The sequence below is a fragment of the Mixophyes fleayi genome, chromosome 8 (genome assembly GCF_038048845.1).
Source record: "Mixophyes fleayi isolate aMixFle1 chromosome 8, aMixFle1.hap1, whole genome shotgun sequence".
NCBI classification, from domain to species: Eukaryota; Metazoa; Chordata; class Amphibia; order Anura; family Limnodynastidae; genus Mixophyes; species Mixophyes fleayi.
The window spans coordinates 123,343,762-123,355,504 of NC_134409.1; positions in this window are offsets into that span (position 1 = coordinate 123,343,762).

The following is an 11,743-nucleotide window of genomic DNA, read 5'->3' on the forward strand; positions in this document are numbered from 1 at the left end:
CATTCACGATGTTTGACAGCAGATAAGAAAATGAGACGATAAGACTTTTACCCACCGGCAAATTCAACAAGGGATTTTCATGAAAGCCTCAATTTCTCAGTTCACTGAAAACGTCCAGGAAATTACATGCAGTTTCTTTGAGCTAATTTGCAGCCTTTGACAGAGACAATTTGCAGAAGAAAAATCCTAGAAAAGTAAGTTTTTCTGTCAGGTAATTTCCAGGTGACAAGGGATCCTTGTCACTTATGCGGGAGGTAAATCTGAAATGCTTCTCTTAATTGGGGAGCAAGGGAGAGATGAGGTTCTATAGGAATCGACTTATTCTCCTTGAGATCAGACAGCCATGGATGCCGATCAGTCTTACACATTTCTGAGAGTGAAATCTAACGATTGTAGACAGGTAAGCAGCATTATTCCTGGAACAATCAGGAATTCCTTGCTATGATGAATGCCTAGTGCATGTTAAATAATGCCAATAGATACATTTTCCAAGAAACTAGCCTCACGTATTTTAGCCGCGGTTAAGTCCCTGCTACCTAAAAATTGGAAGAATCCCTGTCTTTCAAATATAGCACCTAGGACAGGGTTTCCCAAACCCAGTCCTCAGGGCACCCCAACAGTGCAGGTTTTCCGGATCACATGCGACATAATTAGGACCACCTGTGGATCTGTTACAATGTGTCAGTCAGTAATGAATACACCTGTGCTCCAGCAAGGAGATATGCAAAATCTGCACTGTTGGGGAGCCCTGAGGACTGGGTTTGGGAAACCCTGGCCTAGGAGCCATGGAGGAAATAACTTATTATCTTAATTATTATATTATTATCTTATTATTTACCCAGGCATGAACCCTCTGGCTCTTTGTAGAGGGCAGATCCAGGCCCTCCTCTTCAACTTTTTTTAGTTTCTTACCTGACCCATGTGCATTTTGATGACCCCCTAGACACAAACCACCCCCCCTGGCACCAGGACTCTTGCCCCCTTCTGGTAACTCAGGTATTTCACCAATACCTTTATCATGGTTATGTTTCTCTCTCTCCCAACTAGTCCATTCAATTCTGTATTGCACTCTTTTGTCCCAGTTATCTTTTACAATGTTTGCTTTTATTATATACTAGTCTGCACTCTCATTGTTTTGTTCCATTACCCTTTAATACTAATGTATGTATTTTTATAATTGTTGCTTTTAGGAACTCAAAATAAGTATTGAAAGTAATTACACTAATTTACCCAAGTTTCTATCTTGGGACATCTGTGTTGTTTTGCATTGTCGAACCTAGCACCCAGAGAGTAATATATGCTGGGTCCCTAGCAACCAGAGAGTAATATATGCTGGGTCCCTAGCACCCAGAGAGCAATATATGCTGGGTCCCTAGCAACCAGAAAGTAATATATGCTGGAGTCCCTAGCAACCAAAGAGTAATATATGCTGGAGTCCCTAGCAACCAGAGAGTAATATATGCTTGGGTGCCTAGCAACCAGAGTGCAATATATGCTGGGGTCCTAGCAACCAGAGAGTAATATATGCTGGAGTCCCTAGCAACCAAAGAGTAATATATGCTGGAGTCCCTAGCAACCAGAGAGTAATATATGCTTGGGTGCCTAGCAACCAGAGTGCAATATATGCTGGGGTCCTAGCAACCAGAGAGTAATATATGCTGGAGTCCTAGCAACCAGAGAGCAATATATGCTGGAGTCACTAGCAACCAGAGAGTAATATTTGCTGGAGTCCTTAGCAACCAGAGAGTAATATATGCTGGGGTCCCTAGCAACCAGAGAGTAATATATGCTGGGGTCCCTAGCAACCAGAGAGCAATATATGCTGGGTCCCTAGCAACCTGAGAGTAATATATGCTGGGGTCCCTAACAACCAGAGAGTAATATATGGTGGGCTCCCTAGCAACCAGAGAGTAATATATGCTAGGGTTCCTAGCAACAAAAGAGTAACCAGAGAATAATATAATATGGGGTCCGGTCTTATTTTCTCTACCTTCTAACTTTGTATATCTGTGTTGTTTTGCTCTGCTGACCCTGGCAACCACAGAAAAACATAAATTGGGGTTCCTATCAACCAGAGAGTAATATATATTTAAAACAGGAACTGTTGTATACAAAGTAAATCTACAGATGGTGCCAGGTTCCTTTAGCTAAATGGCACAATTGGGTGCCTGTCACAGAATACATTAATTGGGCCGTTAAATGCTCTGTCTTCATGTAGATGTGTATAGGATCTAATGAGGCAGGATCTGGCACATTTTGTTATATACTGTGTGTGTTTGTGTGGGCATATCTTTCTATTAGTAGCTGTCGTTTTCCTTTATCGATTAATTTACATTTTTATTTTTTGCTGCAAATAAGGTTGTGTGTTTTTTCATCTTGTATTAATTCCTGCAATTGTTAAACAATTGAATCGACTGCCAAGTATTTCTTTTATGAGAAAAAAAGAGTTGATTGTTCAATTTACCCCTGTGTACTATATTCATGTCTGGTGCTGTAATTAGTTTGGATGACTCCTTTTCCTGTGTTATGCTTTTCTTCTGACAGGTAATTGTATTAGTTTTAGGTTTCTTTGTGGCTTTTATTTGCTGAGGTCACATGACAGAACACTTCTCTGGACAGCGAGTATGTGAGTCCTGACAACTGGTTCACAGCTGTGATTATCTCTCCCGCTGCCAATTGATCTATTAAAGTATTAACGTAGAACGTACAAAAAAGAAAAACCTACAACAAAACAGAACCCTGTTCTAACAACCAGCAAAGATGCTGCAGGTGTGCTCTAAATGTCTTCTGAAACCTCACACTTTGGAACAAACTGCAGATTGATTAGAGGAACATGAAAAGACCTTCATCTTCCACTTGACAATGCTTTCTTTCAGCTGTAACTGTATTATACATCTATCGCCTGTTTGACATTCTACGAAGACTAAATTAGGCTCCTCTTGACAAGCAAATGTGGCCAAAGTCACTGACAGTGGTGGAAGACGTTTTGATGTGAGTGGTATTATGATGTTAGCCTTGACTCATCTCTAAGTAATTGTCATTACTTTGCTTTGCTTTATTAAATTAGTTTAATGGGAAATAAAACACTAAGGGGCGTATTCAATTGTGAGCGTTAATGCTGCAAAACGAGCGCTCAAAAAATATTACCGTTTATACGGTAATATTGCGCGCAGAAAGCGTTAATATGGTAGTTTACTTGCAGAATTTCAGCTCGCAGCTCCCTATTCCGCGAGTAATTACCGCATTAACGCTAAGATTTTTCGAGCGCTCGTTTGTTCGCGTTAACGCTAACAATTGAATACGCCCCTAAGGGGCGTATTCAATTGTTTGCCGTGACCGCCGAAAAACGAGCGCGTTAAAACTATTACCGTTTATACGGTAATTACTCGCTCAATTTCAGCTCGCAGCTCCCTGAGCAGCGTAATTACGCGCAATATTACCGTATAAACGGTAATAGTTTTCGAGCGCTCGTTTTTCGGCGGTCACGGCAAACAATTGAATACGCCCCTAAGGGGCATATTCAATTGTTGGCGTTATAGCCAAAAATCTTGCGGTGTGCGCACTATTACCATCATTACGGTAAAAGTGCATGTAAATACCGGTATTACGGTACTTTTCTTGCTGGATTTTAGCTCGCGGCTCAGGGAGCTGCGAGCTGAAATCCATAACGGTAATAGTTTTTCCGTGGCAGAAAACGCAGAGAATTGAATATGCCCCTAAGGAGCATATTAAATTGTCGGCGGAAACGCCGAAAATCTCGCACTCTGCGCACTATTACTGTTTTTACGGTAATAGTGCATGTAAAAACGTTATTATGGTAGTTTTCTAGCTGGAATTCAGCTCGCAGCCCCCTGAGCCACGAGATGAAATCCAGCTAACTATTACCGTAGTAACGGTAATAGGTTTAACGCGGCTGGATTGTCTAACAATTAAATATGCCCCTAAAAGTCATTTGTGAACAAATTACAATTTTAATATAATTTCAAACACCGATGCAGTGTACAGTATGGTTGCACTAATTCTGTACAGTAATGGACTTCTAACAGAGAAATATAAACAAATAGCCTAAGCAATTACCAAAAATATAAAATATAACAAAAATAAACAACATTCTTTATTGATCAATTCGTTGGAAACTCTAAAATGCTACAAAAATAAAACATATATAATTAGCACCCACAACTAATAAAAATGTGTACAGATTACACTAATTACAACAATTGCTATAGTTACAATATAAAACATGAATAATAGAAAGTAAAGTTAAGTAATAAATTACTGTGCTTGATCTTAATAGGAACCCTTCCCCTGTTAAGAACAACACTCTAATAATTGCTGCATAAAGGGGATCACTGTATGTAGAAAAATCTCAGCACCAATTATCAAAGTATTAATGACTTATAGAGAAGTAATGAAAACTCTCAGATCAAAGCCATATGGAACCTGTGGTCCTGATGCTGATAATTTAGCGAAACTTGATTAGTTTCCATTAACAATGGCTATCTGACCTATACCACAGAACCATTTTATATATGTATGGGGAGGGTAGTTCCCAAAAAGCCTTTATTGCTTCCAATAATTGTACAAATTTTGTGGTATTTTAGCAAATACGTTAGAAAAGCTATTTTCTGTTTACAGCACAATTATGATTTCTATGTGTTAGCCATTTAAAAACTGTGGTCTTAAAGCAAATTTTTGAAAATAATTACCTAATAGTTTTCAGCGACTATACTTTCAGGAAGTACTTTTTTGAAAATATTCTGCATCTGATTTTTTTTTTACATTTATCTTGGTAGATGAACTTGTTAAGCTCCCTAAGTGTTCAAGGGTGTATAAAATATACAAAGGTTATTTATTCATTCTCAATTTAATGTATAGTAAAGGACAGTTATTGATACCATATAGATATTGAGACAACAGTTTTATTCACTGTAAATCAATTCACAAATCGTTTATGACTGAAACAAAAAAAGGTAATACAAAATACATTTTAAGGATAGAGAGTCGTCATAAACTAAACTTGTCCAGTTTGTTTTTACTTTTGTAGTTCTTCTATAATATGATGTTCAAAATAATTGTTTCTATTTACACATTTTAAACTCAACTTTGCAAACTCTTTTGTCTGACTTTGCAGAGACATTTCTACAGCTATATAGTGTTATTATTTTGTTTTTGTCTTTTTTTGTGCTTTGGCTCCTCTGCGGCAAGTACAGAAGACATTATTTATAGCTTTAGATTTTTAATACTAGAACATAGTTGTCTCTAGGAGGTATACGGTATAATTTTTCCTGCAACCGACACATTTTAAGAAGATTTAACTGGAGACCAGTAGTAATAGGAGTAAGATAATTAAGATGATTTTCCTGCAGTGTAGCGAAGCACAGGACTTTACTGAGAACAGCATTCTACCCTGAACATCTGCTGTAAATGAGTCAGGCAGTGTGTATAGAAATGTCAGTCAGAGGTAGTAATGATGTGACATGATGTATTCTTCTGCGGAGTCTTCTCCATGAAATCCCAGACTCATCTCAGTGACTAACTCATATCAAACAGTTTGGCTGGCAGGCTGAGGCAGTGTGAGGCACTTTTTTCAAGTCATTTAAACCTGTGTGGTCGTGTACATGCACGGTTGGAGAGACACCCTCGTACAGCTGTCAGCTCTGTTACTACTAAAATTAAACCAGGTCTTTAACCTTGATAGGAAAAACATGGTAAATGAACATGCATTTTTATTCTAACCTAAATATTTCTTAAAAATACCCCAAAATACGGCAACGTTTTTTCGGTAAACATATAGGGGCCATAGAGAGTAGGGTGTAAGTCCGACGTGTAAGCGCAATAAGTGTTTTTTTGCGTGGTAGAATAATTAACACCTTGGTCTGCTCTCAGACAGAGACGTATATCCTCCCTGGCATCTGTCTACACTTAAGAGAGGCAGAACAGTGATGGAGTGGGCGGGCAGGAGTTGGCATAGTTCAGTAAGGGCATGTTAATTTATGTACTATGCTGAGGGGGGGAATTAGCTACAGATACGCCTAGGAGGTTACTAACAATAGAGTAAAATTAAACCAGTCCTAGTGCTGCCAGCATAGGTTGGCACTGGCAAAATTGGTGGGACATAAACCATGGGGTCCCCTCGAATTTACCAATACAAGTGCTAGGATTTGCCAGCCAGGGCTGATGACACTATAGCAGGGAAATCTGCAGCATGGGGTCCCCCCTGCAATAGTACCAACCAGCGCCCCCCATCTTAAAATATCTAGGACTATTCCCCCACCTTTGGAGAAGTGGGTGAGAGTTAATAGTAATAAAATTAGATTTAATTAACCATTTCATCCCATCATGCCTAGGCTGCTATTAAGTGTTTGGTCAAGTTGGCGCTTGTCGTACCACAAGTGCCAGCATGCCGTGACATCCAGGGCTTGCTGAGACCTTGAGTGTGCCAGGGAAAACTGTCAATAAGACACGCACATCATTTTAAAAATACTTGATTTGAAATAAAAACACCCCTAGGTATCCCCCTTTTACCCTCTTTATTTCTCACCTACATCCATGTGGGCATCTTGGCATCGTCTTCTTCTTTTATAGGTCCCAATCTTGGCAAAAAAAAACAACAAACATATAGGATATTGCATGACCAGCTCACTAAGAGCTTCATGGATGTGCTCTTAGGGGTATTTTTTACTAAACTACGGGTTTTAAAAAGTGGAGATGTTGCCTATAGCAACCAATCAGATTCTAGCTGTCATTTATTTAGTGCATTCTGTAAAATGACAGCTAGAATCTGATTGGTTGTTATAAAATGACAGCTAGAATCTGATTGGTTGCTACAGGCAACATCTCCACTTTTTCAAACCTGCAGTTTAGTAAATATACCCTTAGTGTTTATAGAGGCATATTTATAACCAGGGGATTTACTGAACTCAGAGCGCTTTTGCTATTACCAGGTTAGGCTGGCAGCACCAGGGTTACGCTTTTTTTGGGGGGGACATACTATATTTATTTATTTATTTATTTTATTTATTTAACATCCTTAGGTTCCATTGTGTGGGATACACATCAACCAAGTAGGATTGTAACTTTAAGAATTTGTACATTGTTTTAGTATCTATTATTTCTTAGAATTCAGCCTGCTACTATCACTGCCGTAATGTGATGTTGCTAAGCAACAATATGACAAGAAAATGAAACTCAACATTTACTATGTACAAAGGAAGAAAAACAGTATAACAGGATAATTTAGTGTGAGAACACAAACATACTCATGCTGTGCATTGCGATGTATTATTATGTAGACTGTTTTCCAAAACTCTATGAACAAAGCAATCTAAAATTCTATAGAAGATTAACTCTGAAGTAAATTAGTCATAAAAGGCATGGGGCTAGATTTACTAAGCTGCGGGTTTGAAAAAGTGGGGATGTTGCCTATAGCAACCAATCAGATTATAGCTTTCATTTATTTAGTACCTTCTACAAAATGACAGCTAGAATCTGATTGGTTGCTATAGGCAACATCCCCACTTTTTCAAACCCGCAGCTTAGTAAATCTAGCCCATGGTGTTTCATATGAGGCTTATCTGACAGAGCTCTGCACCTTTTTTGGGCTACAAAACTAGTCATTTTTATCGCCATTAACAAATATTTGAATAAATATATTCTCGATGGAACATATAAAAATCTGTGTGGCCAGTTTTAACTTGTGTATCCCGTCATTACAAGGTACTGTATGTCTATGAAGTAAATTCACCCCCCCCAAAAAAATATCTGTGCAATCTACTGTACAGTTAATCACATTCACTTAATTTTGTCTCTTGTGTTAAAATAGGGGACATTTGCTGTATTGTAAATCAGTTTGTATTATGAAGTCACAGTTTCCCTTTGGGGATGTATGTTCATGAGTGTTGTCTATCTCTTGTTAGTCAGCATTGTTTACCAGGGGCAAACGCAGGATTTGTAGAGGGGGGTTTCCACACCATGCCGCCAATGGAAGTGCCCAGCATACATGGTGGCATTGCTATAATTTTAGACAATGCTTGGATGCTCTCCAACTCTTCATATCCTTATAATATACATGGGCAATGCTGCATGCACTACTGTTAGGTGCACACAGCTCTCCCTTTTCAAGCAGAGCCGTGTGAAGCGGGAGCAGGGTCCAGCCACCTCAATTATACAGTGCCCCAGGCTTGGGGGGGGGGGGGGGGGGGGGGGGGTTCCAGGCACTAGGAAACCCCCCTAGGTTTGCCTATGTTTACCTACCCACCATTACATCAACTCAGTTGCTGAGTCATACTTCCCGACTTTTAAAAATTATTTTAGCAAAATTATGCAAATAATACAATAATAGGCACCATGTATCCTGTCCTGCCCAAGGGGCAATTCCAACTCCACCTGTGGGCATATCTAATAACACCCAGGAGTAAAAGATATATATATGTGTCTGTATGTATGTGTATGATGCCTCCTTACCACCTCAAATCTCCCCCCAACCCCTCCCCTTTTTTTCAGTCCCCCATTTTTCTCTGTTGCCCCCCCCACTCTTTCTTACCTCCTTTCTCTCCCCCACCTCCCTTCACCCATGCCTCTTATCCCATTCTTTCTCACCTCCTCTCTCTCCTCCACCTCTCCTCTCCTCTCTCTCTATCTCTCAGTTCCTCTCCCTCCATTTCTCTCTGTATAATAGTTAGGAGAGGAGCAGACTAGGCTGAAAATTCAAACTGCTCAGATTGGAGGTGTGTAGTGAATGACAAGAGCCACGGCCAATTAAATCAAGCGCTGCATTTTTGCCACGCCTTCTTCCTCAAATTTACTAAAAAAAATTCAAAATTCCTACGATGGGTTCAATCTTGAAAGCTTTTTGCTATGTAGGCAGCACTTGCCTGCCTAGGGTATATTCTAATGATGTTTTTTCAGCCGGTCAAATCTTCTGAATTGTTATAGAAATGCTTTATAAATTCATTGTACCTTGGTTAATGCTATAAACCGCAGCTTAATATGCTCTGTATTAATCCTTCCAATTCTATTTCAAGAACATTTGCAGAAGTAATGGTTAAATGATGCATCTCATAGTCAAAGCAGCAATTGGGTTTAATTTGATTTAAGAAACATGTAATGCATATAAAAAGAATTTCAGTCAAGCACTAAAGGAAAATATAAACTATTTATAAGCAAGGTTTATATTTCTGTAAATGTTCAGTGAACGTATGAATACAGCTCGTTCTGAATGTTACTTGTTTATAGTGAATGCATAGACCAGGACAGTGCTCCTGAGTTGCTATGTTACCAGTGAATAAATGTTTTATAATACTTGGCAAAGAAAAACAATTTTGTGAACAAAGCATGCCTCAGGCACGGGCGGCAGCAAGGTGAGGCTGTAAATATGAAGGGTCTTTAAATTGGCAAACACGAAACATATATCTGCACCTTTAAACATGTAATGATGACACATACAATATTCCTGGTACAAGATACTTGCAGGAACCTATGTATCATCATCATCACCATTTATTTATATAGCGCCACTAATTCCGCAGCGCTGTACAGAGAACTCACTCACATCAGTCCCTGCCCCATTGGAGCTTACAGTCTAAATTCCCTAACACACACACACACACACACACACACACACACACAGACTAGGGTCAATTTTGATAGCAGCCAATTAACCTACCAGTATGTTTTTGGAGTGTGGGAGGAAACCGGAGTATCCGGAGGAAACCCACGCAAACACGGGGAGAACATACAAACTCCACACCGATAAGACCATGGGCGGAAATCGAACTCATGACCCCAGCGCTGTGAGGCAGAAGTGTTAACCACTGAGCGACCGTGCTGCCCAAATATAACCAAGTATAACCAAATATGAAAGTCCTGGAAGTCCAGAGTTTGGAACAGACAGCTGGATCCTACTAGGCACAGTTAGCTTGATCGGACAAAACCTTCACATGCGGTCAGATGAGGTCACTGTAAGACAGGATTTTGCAACCATTCCAATCAACATGCAAATTATTACAGCAAATTATTATTATTATTATAACTACTTGGAATAATCACAGTATTTGTGTGTACCATTCAGCATGATTCTTTCTTTAACTATATGTGAAGTACAGGTTATGTTCAAGTGTTACCATCTATTTATTCCTTAATAACTAAAGCAACAACATGGGAATGCTAATGGTGCAATCTGGTCATCCAGGTCCCTCATGACATGACCGTATCTGTGGCCTCTCTGCACAGATCTGGTTGCTTGGAAATTGGACCAATGACCAAGCAGCAAAGTAAATTGAGCTCTTCCTTGTTTCAGGTCAGCTGATGACCTCACACATTTGTTCCTTGCAGGATAACCCCACCCTTTCAGCACCTGTTATGGCCTATAAATTGATTTGAGCAGCTTCCACTTTTGTATTTGACCTCACACACAATAACAGATGTTATCAGCCAACCAGATTGTCTTTCCAGCCCTATCATGTTTAATCCAATAAAAACGGATTTTGATTTTGTATAGAACTATCGCTCAGACACAAGCATGCTACAACCTTGGTCAGGTTCGGTCAGTGATGCAAGTGTGTGGCTAGTTCTTTCCTTAAACCTCCATTAAAGAGGTTTATATGTCTATTCCAGTGGTAAATTAATATTTTATATATTCTACAGACCAAGGAGTAGAGTTGTCAAGCCTAAAAAGGAACAGTGGAGGTGTTACCCATAGCAACCAATCAGATTCTAGCTATCATGTTCTAGAATATACTAGATAAATGATAGCTAGAACCTGATTGGTTGCTATGGGCAACACCTTCACTGTTTCTTTTGAGTTTTGATAAATCTACCACATGCTTTTGATGTCTGGAAATTGCCATGGGGATCTCTGTCAAATGAAAAGCGGATAAAATTCTCCATCATAATCCCCAATTAATAACACCCAGTAATACCTTTAGAACGCGGTGTACAACGCCCCGACTCACCCTCTGCAAAATACATTGCAGTGGAAGTCATTTGGTGCACATCAACTCCTGCAAATGGTCAAATGACCCAATTACATGGCAACAGTGACATTGAGACCCCCTGCTCGTTAAATGACCCCAAGTTTTTGTTTTTCAAACTGACTGATTTTCTATTTTAATGACCCTTTAGAAACATGCAGCTGTGAAATGTTTTCATAAAACATACACCTATGATCAGTCTCCATTCCTAAGTGATTACATACAGTATTTTCCACAGCGGTGAAGGGAATACCCTGTTTTCTGCAATCTTTGTATTTAGTATCTCCTCCTATTCTTCCTATTTGTCTTTACACTTGTGTACACAGCGACTCTTAGCAACTTCCTGCCCTTTGACCCAAACATTCTTTTGCCTATTAGAAGCTTCCCCTGTTCATCAAACTTTCTGGAACCTAAACTGCTTAGGAGAGATAAGGAAAAAAAAAATAGTGTACATATGGAATTTATTTAACAGCTCTCTGTTGCAGGCTCAGCGGTGTCTCGTATATTATAAGAATAAACTACATACATGTGAAGGAGTCAGTGTGACCTTGTCAGGGCAAGCAGTCTCCATAGAAATCAGTCGGGCTTATGTAATGTAAATCATATAAAAAGGCCCTTTCATTTAAACAGTTGCGTTTGATTGTGTAAGCATTTCATAAACATTAAGGAAAACATTTGTAGATATTTTTTTTAGCTCTACTTTATATTCTTTTTTTAGGGAATATGCACTATCGCTCTTAGAGACGCTTAATTTCAAGCTAGACCCAAGT